The 18,931-nt window shown below is 37.2% G+C and overlaps 1 protein-coding gene across 3 annotated transcripts in view; it reads left to right on the top strand.

The window, feature by feature from the left end:
* Positions 1-18,931, top strand: part of LOC113659969 — a 182,471-nt gene that overhangs the window by 102,712 nt on the left and 60,828 nt on the right. For 2 of the 3 annotated variants that reach the window (XM_047819421.1, XM_047819422.1), the window contains 2 exons: positions 3,393-4,154; positions 18,700-18,834. The gene's annotated coding sequence lies outside the window, so the exon portion shown is untranslated. The remainder of the gene's footprint in view (positions 1-3,392; positions 4,155-18,699; positions 18,835-18,931) is intronic. The other variant, XM_027173078.2, reaches the window with a different exon arrangement.

Here is an 18,931-nt window from a genome sequence, read left to right as displayed (position 1 = left end):
GGATGGGGAATATTCCTCATGATGTAGTGCATCCCCCATGGTGTTGTAATGATCTGGTGTAAGCAGTGATGTCCAAACTCCAGAGGATCATAAAAAGGGTGAAGTGCTAAGCAGAGACTTTGGGAAATAACTGTCAGCTTAATTATTGAGGTGAAAGTCTCTGCGATGATGAGCACATGCTCTGGTTAGTTTTTACAAGACCAGGTTGTGAGCACGAGTCTGAGAAACCATGGGGAGGACCATGGGGAGGATGTGAGTGAGAGGGGATTAGAGACAGAGAGCAGCCTCGTCATGAGTTTGTTTTGACTGTGATTGATTAAATGTTTCAGGATGTACTCTTTTGTTTTGCTGTTGTTGTTTTCAGCTTTTTCTCCCTTTCTTTCTACTCTGAAATGTTTAGTAAGATATACACTCTGGATTCGTTCACATTATGCTAGCATTTTGGTTGACATTTATGATTATTCCTCATGGTTGAATTAATTGAGACTATATTCTTTCTTTCTTTCTTTCTTTCTTTCTTTCTTTCTTTCTTTCTTTCTTTCTTTCTTACATTTTCTCTTTACAGCAGAATCACATGTGCTGTTAATTTCTTTAAAGGTCAGGGTTTGAATTTAGCTCTGTGAATTCTGGGGATAAAAGTAGCACAGAACTAATGTGCTGTCTGTTTTACACAAGAATATGTTATCTCTATAATTTGTGGAAAATGAATGGAACTTTGTGAACTGGTACAAATAGCAAATTGGTATAAGTTAATAGGATAAATCTGACATTGGAACAAAAACATACAAATAATTAGAAGATGGACTTTAAAGAACGGAACCTGAGGCTGTCCGTGTCCTTGACTGATGGCTGTAGAGAGCTGTCGACTTGCGCCTATTGAGAGCCAGAGCACGTTGTTTAGCTTTAGCCTGGCATTGTGTGGCCTTCATCACACAGCTGTTTTACAGCATGGGACTTTCTTTGCACTGCAATAGCCAGGCTTTTGTTTACTCTCAAACACTTTAGTTCACAGCCTTTCTGGTGGCTGGGGTGAATTTAAGGGCAAGGGTCTGATGCAGGAGTTTAAGTACACATGTCCAAACAGATTAATGGCAGAAATACCCAGAACTGCTGCTTCTTTAAGAGGTGTAAGTGATGATGCCAAGTTGTAAAGTTTTTTTTTTATTTTTTATTTGTGTGTGTGTATGTGTGTGTGTGTGTGTGTGTGTGTGTGCGTGTGTGTGTATGTGTGTGTTTGTGTGTGTGTGTGAGCACTGATCTTAGTAAAGAAATAAAAAACGCAGCATAACATGTAATTGTATAATAAATATATTTAAGTAGATGATGTATACTACTCGCTGTTCACAGTTCTGCCCGAGCCTTGACCGTGGATTTGTAATCAGTATTTATGGTAATGTGAGGAACTAATCCTGGAATGAGCAATCAGTAAATCACTATGGTGAAAAGAAGATTCCAAACAGCTGCTTCTGAAACCTTGTGATCTCCATATATTCCTTACAGAGAAGTCACACAAGGTTCCATGTCATGTTCATTTCTCTCCCACATTCATGAAGCTGACTAAAGGCTGCTTTACATAGTGGGATAACAGCGGTCATATTATACAATTAAAGCCCTCTCCAGATACTGCTACAATGCCTTATTGCTCCTATTAGTGACTTTTAAGACTTTTAGTGTTTTAGGGTCATTAGCAGCTTTCACAATTGCTATTGCTCAACAAAATGGGATGTTGTTCCAAAATGTCTGTCTTTGGGCACCAAGGCACTAAAGCAGCTGCCAGTAAGTGATTTAACATCAGCAATTTTAGCTTCAGGGCCAAGAAGTGTCTTTTTTTTCAGGGTTTGTGATTGTTGTCGATGAATACAGCTTCTTGTTTACTTTACTCATTCTTGTAATTACATATATTTATTGTTCCTAGAGGAATTTGTAGTAAGTGTCAGTGTTTGATCAGCTGTGAAGGTTCTGACCATATACCAGGACTGAATTCTGAAACCCATGTTTCTGTGTTAGAAAAGGCTTTAAGCACTCAGATGCACAAGGTTATGCTTTAATAGTTTCCATGTTGTTTTGGATATAGGACTATGTTTAATTTTCCTAACAAATTGCCAGATAAATAGTTTTGAATTTATGAATAAAACTTAAAATATTACTTTTATTTATTGTCTGCAAATGTACATTAACAGTAATTAAATTAAAATAAATGGGGGTAAAAAAAACATTAAAAAACCTTACAGTAGAAAACCTTCATCATATCAGCTGCTTGTTATTTAAAAAAGTTAAAATTTTTTTTAGAAGATATAATAATACCCACAGTACCTTGGAAAAATGCATTATCACATTATTTATCCTGAAGGTTTTATGTAATAATATCAACCAGCTGTCATCAGTATTAGTTCAGTCCCCTGTGCCTATTGATCAACCGATTTTCTCTTGAATCACATGGCACAATGAAAGCCATCATCCCTGTCAACTGTAGCACTAAGTGGTTTTCTTTAAAGATGTTGCCAAAACAGTAACAGTAAGTACCATCAAGATGCCAGTGTCCTTTAAACTAATGCTTTAAACCATTTTTAAAACCTATAGTTTTAGGTTTGTAGTTTGTAAAGAGATTTTTTTAGGGCGATTTGAATTCCACAGGTCTTTAGGGGAATTTCCTGCTAACTTTCACATGTCTAAACCAAATCCAAACTCATCTGCATGGCTTGCACAATCCCATTATTAGACCATGTCTGAGAACTACTAGCAAGTCAACATTACTCCGAGGTTGAACATAAATGGGTCACATGATTAACAGTTAAATGTTTCAAATAAACAGTTAACTAATATATGAAGATTGTAGAAACCCCCAGAAATGGCTTGGAGCTTAGAGGGTTAACCTGCTAGTTTATGAACACCACACTAAAACATGAAAAGCCACAATTATATTACAGCAACTGAAATTGTTTATACGAAACAATCTTTTCATTTCGGTGGTTGTTGCTTGATAGATCTTGTGCTTAGGGCCACTTTGGTAACCACAGTAATTATCAGAACTATGCCTTCCATGTGTCACACACAGATTAGCTAAATGAAGGTATGTGAATGAGCAATGCTGTCTAAACCTCTAACCCTGTCTGCATCTCTGCTCCACATCTTAACTTCAGTAAATATTATTTGTCTTATGTCCAACACACATTTGGTGAATAGTTTTAGCCATAATCCACCAAGAGCTTTTCTTGTTTATTTGACTGATTTTGGCTCAGAGAGTGGAAACTGTTCGTAGCATTACTCACCACACTGAGAGAACAGTGTCTGTGACTGTCAAGCTCAAATGGAGCATCCAGGTAGTTTCATCCCTACTGGCTATAACTCACTGATTAATGTTTGTGTTTTGTGTTTTATTCTGTACCGTACAGGGTGAAACTCCAGGTCAGGATTTGATACGGTGCTTATAAATAGCGTCCCTGATGTCCCGAACAGACATTTAATTTTCTGGTGTGACGAAGAATCGCATGTGAGTATAAACCCATGATTGTGTTTACCCCAACATGAGGAAATGGAAAGTCAGTTGGTTTTCTCTGGTCATCACTGTATCCACATAATGCATCTGTCGCTCTTTTACTGCTTTTAAAATTGTAATAATTCAAGAGGAATCTGGGGCACAGATGTGAATACCCACTCTTCATTTTATGTGCCTGTGCTTGTATATGTTTAATAATTGTCTGTTGAATTGGTCTTTGAGGGATTCTCTGTGTAAAGGGCACAGTGTGATACATAAGCGCAAACACAGCACACTAGCTATTATAGTACAGTAACTCGAATTGCTCGCCAGATATTTCGAGCAAGTTTACAAACTAATGACATCTTATCAAACACAAATTAAGCCTAGTTCTAGACTAAACACATTTTGTGTTTAGTAAGAACACTTGCTGTTTGCATCAAGCGTATTCTGGCATGTGACGAGTGGAGGGTGACTCATGCTGTATGCTGTTAAAGCTGTTGTTTGGTGAACTCTGTGGTTATATGGAGCGTGGATGAGTCAGGGGCTACGGCCCCAGTGAGTTTGGACATCCTCCTGGTCAACAGTGACCTTTCCCAGGATCTGCCGTGGAGCTGGCCTTGCTTCTCTGTCTGGATGCAGCATCTTCATTCATCAGAACGCTGGATTCCTAAAAAGAGTGAGCTCATTGCTTCTGCAGCTGTTTACCACATCATAGACTTGTGCTCATTTTTCACCAAGATTTAATGTTTGATGGCTTCATTTAGCAAATGTTTCAATAGATCTATGCTTATAATTAATATATATTACTCCATATTTTGCTTTGATCCTCATAGCACATGACAGCTGCAGCAGTGTTATTTTGCAATTTAGAAAGATTGTTAAGAATGTAATTAATTTGCATGTACATACTGTAATTATGTAAATATAGTACCACCACTATAGGGTCAGGTATATATTTGGAATATATATATATTTTGTCCCCAAAATGGATGAAACATGCTATGTTGTTCATTTGTACATCCAGTTAGAAAGCAGCTTTCTTTATTTTTGCAAGTGTTATCATTTCTCATATGATTTTACACCCAAAACCTTTAGTTAATCAGGGTCAAGTGCAAGTGAACTTCTATGTTGATAAATAATAACGGTTGATTATGGAAAGCCTTTAGATATCCGATGTAAAGAACATATGTTTATATGTTGTAATTTTCTCCTTTTCCAAGAGAAAAGAAATGATAAGAACTCTGTCTCTTTTTTAACTCGGGTACGGGTCATGACTGTGGAACAACCGAAGCTTAGTATTTGGTAGTTTATATTAAAAAGCCATTTTAATATGAACAATTATATAACTCTCTCTCTCTCTCTCTCTCTCTCTCTCTCTCTCTCTCTCTCTCTCTCTCTCTCTCTCTCTCTCCCACTCTCTCTCTCTCTCTCTCTCTCTCTCTCTCTCGCTATGAATCATACTGTGTATGTGATGTATGCATCATGGAGCACATGTTGTGTTTGTGCAGGTTGGCAACACATGTGTAGTGCAGTGCAGCTTTGAACTTTAGCAGGATTAAGTGTGTCTGTCTGCATTCTGCATAGATTACTCCATGGCAAACAGCAGTCTTAGATCTTTTTCTGACTTTCCAACGCATTTTCTGATTACTATTTTAGATGAGAAGATTTTTTTTGTTCCACAGATTTGTGATGTCTCAACTTTTTCCATGCTGGATTGCTAGGTTGTGTGTAATTAGACTCCTTAGGTGATTGTCTCCCACCCATGCTTTTTAGAGGAATGATACAGCGGTGCGTCATGGTTGGTCTAATAAATTTTTTGTGGATGGTATCAGTAAGCACGTACACATCACATGCCTAGGTGGAAAGACTAGTAAACATCATAAAAATATTATAAGGCTGTAATAAAGCATTCTCCCTTGTGTCTGTCTGGGTTGTCTCCAGGTACTCTGAAGGTTCATTCCTTAAAACATGCCTGTAGGTGGATTGGCTGCTGTAAATTGCTCCTTATTCCACTTCCGATTACATGCCTTTGACTCGTAGGACTGAGGTTAGGACATTGTTGCTTACTGAAGCACAGAGAGAAATATAGGGTGTGTAGTTCATGGTACGCTACCAGCAGCTTTTTTGCACAAAGCCAGTTGTTCATCTCTAGTAGTCCAACTGCAGTCAGTCTCATACTGTAATCCACTGTCTTCCATGGGCTTGCTTTGCATTGTGGGTATTGCACTGGGGATCTGTTTAACTTTAATGTAATGAGCTATAGACAATATCCACTGTTAAATGCTCTATACAAATACATTTGTATCGAATTAAATTGAATTGAACTGAATATACACTGATATATACTGTAAGCTTAGTCTTCATGTTGAGCTTAAGCTTTACTTTTATATCATCTCATTTCTCTTTGTTTTCCTTTTAGTGTTACCTGTCATGCAATATACTGTATAGTGTCTGTGCTCAGGAGTAAGCAGAGTAAACACACTGGGAATCTGCTTGGGGCCTGGAGAGGCTAGTAGATGGACTGGCTTCTCACGGGCTGCCTGACCCATAGTGTGATAATTTTAGACTCCAACGTCTCACATGGTCTGGAGCAAGGATGGCATTTGGAAATAAACTTTGAATTTAGCTTAATTGCAGTTTACAGATTTAGGAGGGGCCGACTTTTCGGCTTTATTTTCTTGCATAAATAGAGTGTGAGTGCAGGCCAGAGACATGAGGTTTAGAAGCCACAAAAAAGTTTCAAAAACGTCAGAGGCCGAGAGGACACTGTGAGTTGCACAATTATTTTTTCCTCTGCTGACTTTGTCTTGTTTCGATACAGTTCAAACTCCATCATTTTAGTTGATTATATATTAGATAGCAGAAAGTGATAGCAGGTAAATCTTAGCCTTAAGTGCATGATTTATAATCCTTTAAATAGTATACAGATAAACTGAAGTTTCCTAGATACTTTTTTTTTTTAATTTTTTTTTTTTTTGTATATTTTTTTTTACGGTATATCTTCCAAGAGGTTAAGGAGTAATGTTTTATGAATACCTCCAGGGACGTTTAGCTCATTAGCAGTGTTTGTATTATTATTGAAATCATTCTATTCCAGTAATTCTTGATAAGAATATCAGTGATAGATATAAATTTCTGGTAATGGTTCTCAGAGATAGTGCAACTGTGAACAGCCTAATTTGTAAGCCTTATCACAACCTCCGAGAAATAATACATTTTCTAAGCATTTTTTTTTTTGGCAAGTGACTGTCTAGGAAGACATGAGTTAGACCCATTTAATGATCAAGAAAGTGTCTCAGCTATTAGAGGCTGTGCAACTGTGTATAAATAAGCCACACCCTGTTGGGGACTTTGCTTCTTCAGTAACATGCCAAGGCTGGTTAGACACATAGATTTTGTTGTAGTTAGTTCATTGAAAAAAAAAAAAACACATCAAAGCTGTACTCTAAATTCAAACCTAAAAAAACAAGCTTTCTCCTGGGCACTTTGTTTGATGACCAGGATGAAATGCATGGGAGCTGGCACGTCTGAGGTCAGGGAGTGATTAGCGGATATTTAGACTGTAATCATTGTGATATTATGCAGAGAACATAGAGTACAAATTTTTAAAGATGTAAGCATGGGCTTGAGCGGTGTATAGCTGCAGTGGTCTTGTGGTCTTGGATCATGTGTGTTAGTTTTTGCTGGGATGTGATCTGTTGTGCTGATGTCTGTGGTATCAACAAATGCTTTTGAATGCACCCCAGGCTTCAGCAAAATCCATCAATGTCAGCAACATTTCATTTGATTTCATTTTCAGCTATAATTGTGCCTTCACCTTGGTGTATGCCTACAGGGGCAACAAAAGGACACACATTTAGATCAAATGACACATTTAACCTTCCTGTAACCCATGACTTCTCTGTCATTATATAAACTTGTCTTTAGGGCTTTTTCCACCGCTAAAACTTTTAGGACAGAATAAACTGGAACTGTGTCTTTTCCATTGACTTTTGTTACAGTATTAAGTGTTTCAGTTATATGGTTTTGGGTACCTGGTCAAGAACATCAGCACTGTTTGTTGTTGACTGTCAGGAGTACCACTTCACTCAGTTTCATATACTGTACATTAACACAGAGCTATCATAGTTAAATGAATATTTCAGAGAAACACATTTTTATTCACTGCAAAATGTGTGTAAAGTGATGTGAAGATATTCTGAGGTAATTATATACAGTAGCAAATACAAGAACGTTAATCCTAGATATACAAATTTCAAGCTTAAAAGTTGAAGTGAGCAAAATGTTCTGACAATAGAATAAGATCATTTCAAGCACTGTTTTAATTTGAAAACTGTTTTAATTTCAAAATAGTATAATAAAAATAAAATAGTTGCATTTGCCTACATTTCAGGTCTTTTTACAGAACTTGCTATGATAGGTTTTTGCAGTGTTGTTTCAAACATAGCTATAATACAAGGAATAGATGCATACATTGTGTCAGTCTGAGCTAATAGCTTAACATGTAGAGGTGAAAGTGTTTCTGATCAATACTGATCGATATTCTGTTTAATACTGAAAATTATGCTCTCTGACAATTTCATTACATGCCAAAATGATGGCGATACAAAGCATGGCTGCTTTCCTGCAGCTTCACTTTTCTGAATGTCTTTCGCTCTATCACATATGTTCAGAAAGAGAGAGAGAAAAAAGAGAGAGAACAGAGAGAGAGAGAGAGACGAGAGAGAGAGACGAGAGAGAGAGAGACAGAGAGAGAGAGAGAGAGTTATATAATTGTTCATATTAAAATGGCTTTTTAATATAAACTACCAAATACTAAGCTTCGGTTGTTCCACAGTCATGACCCGTACCCCAGAACCTCTCCAGACTGTAGACAACCATGTCATCACTTGCCTCAGGTGCCATCTTCACTGTTGCTTTTGTTTCTGTATTGTAAATCAATTTGGAGAGAAATCCAACAAGATCCACTAGTCACATTAGTGGCTGTTGTCTATTTAGGACTGGTAATCAAAACACCTTGGTTCAGCAGGTTTAAACCTCCTTTCTTAACCGTTATGACAGCTACATAGATCTATGTGTTTAAGTTGGATTGAGACCCTTTAAGTAAGATGTGTAGGGATTCATAACTGTCACTTCAGAATGAAACTCTATCTGGGTGGGATATTTGGGTTTTACCTCTAACATTGCTTGCTCCACCCTCGTGCTCTGCCCCAACAGGTGACTGACAGGTATGAGTGCCTGCAGGGATGATATGCAGGACATGACCAAGGTGGAGCCTCAGTCATGTGTGAGAGCGTGTTGTTATTGCTCATGTGATTCTACATGAGCCACATGATTCCTTTTGAAAACATATGAAACACATTACCTTGTGTGTTTTTAATGAAAATTCTGTGACACATTATTGTTGTGTATTTTACAGAAGGTCAAGGTATTTAATGTAACAGAGTGGAAACTAGTCTGCACTATTTTTTCTGTCTTGTATTGTATTGTATTGTATTGTATTGTATTGTATTGTATTGCATGTCTGCAGTCTCTCTTGCCTTGAACCGTCTATTTGCACTAGGTTGCACACGATGCACTTTATATAGCTAGGCTTAATGACTATTTATCCCTTAGCTTTGTTGTGTTATGTAGCTCTATGCTTTACTGTATGTAGCACCATAGTCCCGGAGGAACGTTGTTTAATTTCACTAAGTTTTGTATCAGCTATATTTGTTGGAAATGATTATAAAATCTTATTGACATGGTTTTACTTGAATTGATTCGATACAATAATTTGAATCCATACTGCATCACAATCTATAAGAAAATAATAAATATTATTAGCATTTTTTTAGGCCAGGAAATACTTCAAGGGAGTATGTAGCAAGGCATGACCATGCTAAATGACCATGATGAAGAGCTCAGCTTTTAAAGGCAGGTGTGTGTAAGTGACCTTGTTATTTTTAGTAATATATCTAAGCTAGTTAAGCAGTTAACATGTGACTGACAGGTAGGAGAGCCTGCAGGGTTGGAAGTGGAGGTGGTCGAGGTGGAGCCTTGGTCTTGTGTGAGAGCATGTTGTTATTGCCTCCACTGACAGACAGATAATGTCATTACAGTTCCACTCAAGCTATGCAGCTTCTTCAGAACATGAGTGTTAAAGACCTGCCTGCTATTTTACTTTTTTGCTTGCAGTGTTAAATTACTATAGTTTCTAGAATACCATATCATTAACTATATTGTTTTTTTTGTTGTTGTTGTTTTTTTTGAGAGAGAAAGAGAGAATGAAAAGTGAGAAAACACAATTAACAGCTCTGAAACTTTTTTATATTTAACAAACTTGGAGACATTTGTAGGTCTGTTCCTCCATACAGAGCAGCTTAAACTTGTTATTATTAAGCTTGTGCATGTATCCTTCAATTCCCTTTTCCATTTAAACCATTTCTGTCTCATATATTTAAAATGTCCTGGCAGGGACAACCAGGAGTTGGCCTAAAATATCTACCTCATATCACAAAACAGCCCAAAGCTTTACAGATCTTTTTGACAGCAAACATGCTGATGGTGCGAGTGACTGACAACACCAATTGTAGTTCAAACACTGTATTTTATGAAATTCTTTTCTTTGTCAGCTTGTTATGTGCTGTTTACCTGTTCATCCTGAAACAACTGCAAGAATAAATTAAACTACAGTACTGAAAGTCATTTGTCATCCTCAATTATACATACCACTGGCACATTTGAAACTATAAAGCAACATGCAATCTTGTCTAAAGATTTTCTATTTATTAATGACGTTATTAATGGAATAAAATGATTATATGGGAACTTATACAAAGGAGCAAATATTTAAAAAGCCACTGACTCAGTAACAAAATAGGCATTTGATACAGCGTCATGAGTAAGCTAAAATATGACCGTTAAATACAAAGCTTTTCAGTGGACATTGTTTGTAAGAGCTCAGATCTTTGCAACATAACATCTTTTGCAACATAACATCTTTTGATCTTTTGGCTTGCTTATGAAAAATCGCACGTACCCATTGTGTGTCGTACCTTATTTAACACATTATAAGTTTTTACACAGCACAGATTTTGGAGTTCAAGCTCATAATGAAGCATTTCAAGGAATGTCACACTGAAGCCTGTAGCTATCACCTTGTGCTAATGTCCTGACAGGACATGTTGAAAATAACTGTAGCCGCAGTCTAAAAACGATGCATAGGAAAGCTAAAATGGACAGTTTTAACACAGTTGTGGATGAAAAGAAAAATTTTTTTTGGATTGGTTTAAATTAGCAAATATTTCATGCACTGATTTCACGTTGCAAATCCAGACTGCTAATTTAAGTGGACATTCCTTTTCCTTCCTTTTCCACAACTTCCATCTGCACTTGTTTTATCATTTGTTTTGTCCCAAGTGTGCATCTCTCTTCGCTGAATTTGATTTGAATCAGATTTATATACAACCACACTGAAACAATTTCCTTTGAAATGCTACAAAAGTTCTGATCTTGCTATTGTTTGCAGCTCAAACTCATGAGGTCATGTGGATTTTGGTTCATATGGACTTGTTCCTTGAGGTAGTGCAGCCTAATTTGTATGGATCTGGGCTCTCTTTTGTGCAAATTGCTTTAGATTACATAGAAATCCCAAATTTTACTTATTTGTGTTAGTCATTGGGGTTTCAACAGAACCTCTTTCTTTCTTTCAGGACTTCTGGACTTAGTCTCTACTCTTTCTGATGGGATAGACATTACATTACATGCTGTCGCTTTCTGCTCTGTTGCAGAAGAACTTCTTGCAGTTCATTTCTCAACATATTGGCAGATGGTGGATACAGCCACAAGGTTTTCACTCTAGACATTTATTCCCACTGATATGTACCTTGGTTTACCCAACACACCATGTCTAAATCAGATGGCAAGCTTCAGTTGACCGGGAGCATTCAGATCACTGTCAATTGTGTTTATATTTACTCAGAAAAAAAATGGCCAAAATAAGACCAAATTGCAGATTGTGAGCTTCCAAAAGAAGCCCAAGCTTCCTGTTTCTTTGCTGGTTTTGCATTGGATATGATGGCTTATATAATGTGTGAGTGTTCTTATGTCCAGTTTACAGGCAGACTGACCTCATTTGAAACATATGGGCTTGTGTAGTCTCTGTAAAAAAGCTCAACATACCTCACCCTATGATTGTCCAAACCCCACCCTACTCCAAAAAGTGAAAACTTCTAAGAAAATATGTTGAGTTCTTGTTGGATGACTCCAATGCTGATGAAATGCTCCTCAGTTAATCCTGTATATATTCAACATGTCATGGGGCTCTAATATACAGTACAGCATCACATTACAGTGAGGTGAGAGACGCTCAGGTACCCTTTAGGGACGTGTGAGGAATGCCTGTGAATGCCAGCATTGCACACATGCCTACTTGCTCTTTTCTGAGTATTTGCACCAATGTTTAAATGGAAAATGCTGTGTGGAACTAGTCATAACATGTTTTTAGAAATAGAAGATCATGTTTTTGCATACGTGTCTTTATGAATTGAGTGTGTATTTCAGCTTTGTCAGCGAAAATCTGTTTCTAGTTTAGTTTGATTGATTAAATAAAGAATTAGATTTGTCTATAATCATCTAAATAATGCAGGCTTTCTTCTTATCCCATGTGTTTGGTGAGTAGTTTGTGTGAGAAATGTGACACTTATGTAAGAAGATGAAATCCTAGACTGAAAAGTATGAGTGCTTAAAAGTGTTTTTGCAAAAATGTGTGTGTGTGTGTGTGTGTGTGTATATGTGTGTGTGTGTATACATATGTGTCTAGTGTTGTTTTTCAACTTATTGGAAAGAGCTTTGTCTGGCTCGCTTGTTTTGGATAATTGTATGCTGCTATGGTTTGAGGTCCCTTCTCTGTCTCTTTGTGGCCAGAGCAACATGATCCACATTTAGGACCAATGTCCCAAATTATGGACAAGTGGACTGACTGGACCACCAGTTTTCTATAACTTAGTTAACAGGTGAATGTCAAGCACCTGGAATAACCCCTGCTTATCTTTTTGTCATGGGTCCCTTTAACTGTATACCACAGACTCCCTCAGGGAAACTTTATTTGTAATCCGATTATTCATTAATTAGACATATTATATGTGTAGAATAATATATTGTATAGTTATTCGAGCCATTCAGATTTTTATCCTGAACCTTATACTAATTGTGTAAAAAAAAAAACAGATTTTAAGATTATTTATATGCTTATTTGTTTTTGAATTATTGAGATTTGGATTTAACCCATTGCACTGACCAGTCAAACAATAAGGTAAACAAAGGTTGTGGGTTAAGGTGGGTTGTGATTTCCAATACTGTCCAAAAAAGACCACCTGGTTATGCTTCCCACTTTGAGAAGGATTTTATGTGGTGTAATGGAGCACTCATATAAGCAACAGTTACCGTGTGTTCTGAAGCCCCATGTACAGTAAATACATGTTAAAGGAAACACAGGACATTTCGTTCTCTTTGGCTTAGATTACACAAGTTTCTGGAACTATATAGTAGGAATGAACGTCATCTGTCCAAAAGATATCACTACACATTTTACAGTATGATGATGGAGAGGGAGAGCGATCTCAGTCCAAAATCTCAGATTGATGTACACTTGGCTTGAGATCTGATAACTGTGGAGGCCTTAGCATAAGAGTGACATCATTTTCATATTCATTAAACCATGAGCACTCACGTCCTGAGTATACAGAATTGTGTTCCTGGAAGATGTCACTCTCATCAGGATTAACTTTTTCATCAAAGGTGCTGAGTTAGAATAACTGTACTGATGTGTAGTGACTCTCCTCTATGTGGACTTGATTCTATAGCAAAAGAGGCATCAGTTTTTCCTGAATATAGAGCAAATTTAGTGAATAATATGTCCTTGACTAAGAAAGCCAAAGCAAAAATGAGACTTGTTGAGCAGTGTGGAACAATGAACAAGCAAATATGTATCTGATGAGGACTGTTTGTGAAACTACTTAAAGAGTCATCCATGTAAAAGACATATTGTATCATTATCATTATTACTATTAGAATTGGAAACAGACTTCATGAAGAAATTATAATGAAATGTAAGTGGTGACAGCAATTTGTAAAAAAAAAAAAAAAAAAAAAAGAGTTTGTCTGAAATATTACTCACTGTTGTGGTTTTGTTTATGTAATTAATATGAGATCTGCTGCTGAAAGTTGACTGGAGCTTGTACACTTTTTATACTCATTTGGCAATTATTATGTGATTAAAAATCAAAGTCTTAGAGTCCATCTCATAATAAACTAGCAATGCAGATCCTACTTCATATTTTAGTAATTGTACACACTGAAGGAAATATTATCTTTTCCAACTTTGGCTTTATGCTACACTTAACTCTACAAACTATTTTTCTTGACCTATTTTTTTGACTAATGAACCCAAAGGATAAAATCAATTGCATAAGGAAAGATCGTGTTGCAGTGGTTTAGTGTCTCATTAAAGAGCCTTCATATTTTACTTAGGATTACTAGATTCGGTGCAAAACCAAAAAAACCAAAGATCTTTTCACCAACCTGGCCCTGGAAGTGGCTACTCACTTCTTATTCTGATAAATCACTGTGTCTCTTCTGAGCCATCCCAGGCCTGGAGCTCTTTGTATGTTGCTATGGATGGCAGTTTGTTTCCAATTAATAACTAAAAGAGCAAAGAGGACAACTCAGATGGGACTACTTTATCTCCTATCCAAGTGTTTTTTTTCTAAATGGAAGCAGATTGACACTCTATCTTCGATCCATTATTCCTAATGCATGAATGATTCAAAAGCACATGGAAGCCAGCATGATGCTTGATTCTCTTCCACAACTCAGAGAAAGCAGTGAGATGTAGACACGTACTGTATATGGACTTGCAATGTGGACTCACTGCCCGAGTTCTACTTGAGCAGAATTTTAAAGCCAGTGCCTCCACACTTCCAAATAGTTTTCACAGTTTATTGATAGTGATTGGTGTTTAAACAGTTAGGCTTGGCCATTTGGGGCAGAACATATTTATTCCTGCACTGTTGGCTTCCACTGGCCAGTTTTACACTTTCAGCTTTTAATGAATAAATCTCTGTGAAATGTGATTAGTTGTACTATGATTAGATGTTATTAACATCTAGATTAGACGTTTAAGCCAATTGTTAGTATATGATTAATATATTAATATACAATTTCAAATATTTGAGTCTGAGACCCATTTCCTACCAATATTTTGTGGTGTTTTTTTTGTGCCTGCATAACTTGGCTCTAAAGTGGCAGCCATGTTTGACAAGCAATAACATTAAAAAGAAAAAAAATCCTGGGCGTGCATCCCATAGCAGACAGGTATCAATGCAGTACAGTGTTCTTTGATTGCTTGTCTGGACTGGCATGCATGTTGCCAAGGGCAAAAGAGAAAAGGAGCAGGTGTGATTGGAAACAGTGACCCATAGGGGAACTCTCTGGGGAGTTCATTTTAACCTATCACTGATTATATCTGCACCCGTCAGTCAAACCTGCCGTATATACGCATATATGTACTATGCAAACATTTCACCGTTTGTCATATATGTCAATGTTTTGTTTTTATTAAGAATACCTTTTACCATAATCCCTTTACATTGTGTGTATTACTGTTAATATATAAAAGGTGTCCAGGTGTGTTTGTGTGTGGAGGGGTGAGGCGGCGTAGATGGTTATGCAGGTGAGGGACTTACTGGGAAACGTGTGACTCTAGATGTCAGAGTTTTCTAATTGTAGAGATTCGGTTGCAGTCATATGAAAATACCTGGAAAGTTCTCACAGAAAAAGGTTTGGGGCAAAACTAAATACCTGGGAACATCTTCACCTGCGGAGCAGTACATGAAAACCCTACACCTACAGCTACACACTATGAGTCATGGCTGTTTATAAGACCCAAATTCATCTTTTGTCCCAAACTACATTTCTCATGGTGACTGATGTTCCTTGTGCTGTTTCTCTTAATGAGGCTTGTTGAAACATTCAATTATATCTGTACAAATACTGAACAACTTTTGTTGTGTTTTGTTGCATAATGGATGCATTATCTATTATTATATTAGATACTTCTACTTATATATTTACAGAGTTACATATTTACTTTTACCTAAATTTCTGTCTTCTTTTTCTGGGAAAAGATTCCTAATTTATGTTCCAAAATGACTCACTGGATGTTTCTTCAGAGGAAATGCAACCACATAATGCATTTCTCTAATCAAAACAATCACATGCTTATGCTACCACATATTTACTGCCATATTTTATTGCCATTGATCATGAGCTGCTGCATGCTGTGTACAGACACAAACTCACCCATGCAATAATCTGACCATACTTGAAATGGCATAGCCGGATATTACCAAAATGTATGGAGTAATATAATATGCCGTTTACAGTAAGATAAACTGTTCCATAGACATTGCCAGCAATAACAGGGAAGTCCATGACTTTTCCATCCAGCTAGTCACATTACTGTAAAGATAATGCAAAATATGTGAATGTATAGTTTTTTTTTTGTTTGTGTGTGTGTGTGTGTGTGTGTGTGTGTGTGTGTGTGTGTGTGTGTGTGTGTGTGTGTGTGTGTGTGTGTGTGTGAGAGAGAGAGAGAGAGAGAGAGAGAGAGAGAGAGAGAGAGAGAGAGAGAGAGAGGTCATGGACATTCAACAACTCTTTGGGTCATTGCCTTATTGGCTAAGATTACAAAATCAAAACTCTCTCACAGACAGTATTTATATTTCCGGGTCACTTTTATATCCTTGTTTAGTTTGTTTATTGCCTTGTGATTATATGTCTGAACAGAAGAGAAAGACAGTACAGTATTTCTGTTATCTCTTGGATACGGAGGATGATGTGCATTTGGACATAGATTGCGTTGAGGGATTCCATCCACAATGTTGCGCCTGATCAGGTTTCACAGTTTGGCTATAGAGTGGCACAGCATCTGCTGGTTTGTTTATGAGATCTAGGTCATGTTTGTTTTCCCCTAAACTGCTACTTCATCTAAACACAGCTAGCTGTGGTTTTTACTTCCATTGAGCATCATGAAGATTTATGTGGCAAGTAACTGCTTTGCCTTTCATTACTTAGAAATGGTGGCAAAAAAGGATACGGAGTATTTGTTGCATGATGTCCGTTTAGCTAAATGAAAGATGTTATTTTCAGCTGGTGTAGGTGTTGTTGGAGGTTTGACATTTTGGCTTGTCAGTTTTTCAGTTTCATTGGCGGTGGTTTTAAGTTCAACACAGAAGCGTAGCCCAGGGTAATCTACCAGGTCAATAACCTGGCTTTTTTTTCTGTGTCAAATCTCCTAAATATTTTCAGTTAAGCCAAGATAATGCCTTCAAGGGAAAAGTCAGTGAGATTTTACTGGACACAAATGCAAGCCAGTCGCTGTGATGCATTCCACACATTTTGAAAGGAAACTGTCAAGACGATAAACTTATTTAAGGGGAAAAGCCTGTCATATGCATTTATGTAGGCTAAAGCACTGGAAAAATCCTCTTCAGTAATCGTATTATCTTTTCTTTCTCCATCTAACAGCTCTCCATGAACAGCTCTCATTCAGAATATACAGGGATTTAAAATGGTGCTGCAGCACGAGATTGTTGTGTGGTCTATGGATATATGAACAGAACACAGGGTCTTCTCAGAGTGTGGACAAAAGTCCTTCTGGGCCTGATTTATGGCTTTGTTGACTGTGTCTTGTGTGAAATTGATGTTTCTGTGAAAATTAAAAATAAGAAAAAGCAACAACACATACTGAGAGCTGTAAAATGAAATGAACTATTTTTTGTGGTACTAATGTCCCTCAAAGTACACTTTGTTTTCTTAAATAGGGAGAAGCTATAATGAGCTGTTAGAGACACACACATATCTTGAACAGAGGGAAAATTCTTTCCCCAGCCAAGGAAATCGGTAATTGTAAGCAAAACTATGGCACATGTGTCAGATCATTGGTGAGCGAGATACCACAGGTTCATTGACATTTATGCCTGCATTATGGACAGGCATCCATTGTTACTCTGAGTGTATATTACATGTTGTCGTTACAGTATGTCCCATTTATTGCACTAAATCTAATCAGAAATCTAAGCAGGAGAGAGCGAGACCTCGGAGCAATAAAGCACACATTATTCAATTAAAGTTTAATTAGATTCAATTAAATTTTATTTGTATATCGCTTTTAACAATGGATATTGTCTTAAAGCAGCTTTACAGAAATTGAAAATTCAATTAAATTTATCTTTATCCCTAATAAGCCTGACTCAGTGGTGGCAAAAACTCCCTAAGACGATATGAGGAGAACTCGACTCAAAAGAGAATCCATCATCATCTGGGCGATGCTGGAGAGTGAGATTATAATTAATGTCCTTTCTACAAGTCTGTATAGTCTGTATAGTGGAGTTGTTGAGCATCACATGAATCAGTGTAGATTCTGAATTCATAATAGATTTAACACTAATTAACTTAGACTTCTGTCTCACTCTGTGGGTCTGTTACCGTTTATAAAAGCATAATATTGGATATTGATATCAGTACATTTATTAGCAAGAGTACAAATAAATAAACACAGTGTCTGACTGATATGTACAGAATCAATACATTTCTGGTTAAAAGTGCTGAACCTTTCAGCAGTCTATAATGCAGTGCTGATCATGAACATGCCCGTAAGGACAGATGGAAAAGGCTTAAATAGATGAAAAAAAAAAAAAACTGAGCGAGTCAGTTAATGAAGCTGAAGGGGATGTTAATTAGTATATGTCTCATAAAGCGCTGAAATCCTAAGTAGAGTAGGAAAGAGGAAGAGAATTTTAGTAGCTCATCTGGGAGTCATCACCTTTAATAAAGTCCGGACAGGTGTGTGTTCCTTATACAGGTGCACAGCTGAGAGAGGGAGAGGGGGAGGATGAGAGAGGGAGGGAGAGAAAAAAGAGGACTGTAGGTAGGAGGCAATTACGTGAAGAGAGAAAGTGCTGTACAGAAGTTGGGGAGAAGATATACTATATACAGATCTGGGGAATGGCTTTGTCTCTTCATGTGTCTAAACTATAGAAGGAAGAGTGTATATATATATAGAGTTCATAAACAGTTCCAGTTTTGTCTTCACCAGAGTTTTTTTTTTTGTTGTTGTTTTTTAAACCTTTTTCTGGTCCCCCACCTCCTGCTTCTCTTCCTCCCCCTCCCTCTTTCAGTTCTGGTGCGTAACAGGAGCCACACGATGAGTTGTGGATGAGAGGAGTCAGTTTGAAAGGGAGAAGGAAGGCAGCACAACACATGCACACACACTCACGTCGGAACTTAGAGTGAGTGACCAAGCAGCGTGCAAGGTGAGAGTCTACACTTACTGCTTTGTGTACGAATGGGCTTGCCAGAACATTAATACCAACATTTTCAACTGATGACAACAGTTTAATGCTTCAGCTT

Source organism: Tachysurus fulvidraco, chromosome 10 (genome assembly GCF_022655615.1).
Source record: "Tachysurus fulvidraco isolate hzauxx_2018 chromosome 10, HZAU_PFXX_2.0, whole genome shotgun sequence".
Lineage (NCBI taxonomy): Eukaryota > Metazoa > Chordata > Actinopteri > Siluriformes > Bagridae > Tachysurus > Tachysurus fulvidraco.
The sequence above is the reverse complement of the archived record's forward strand: the minus strand, read 5'-3'. Positions and strand labels throughout refer to the sequence as shown.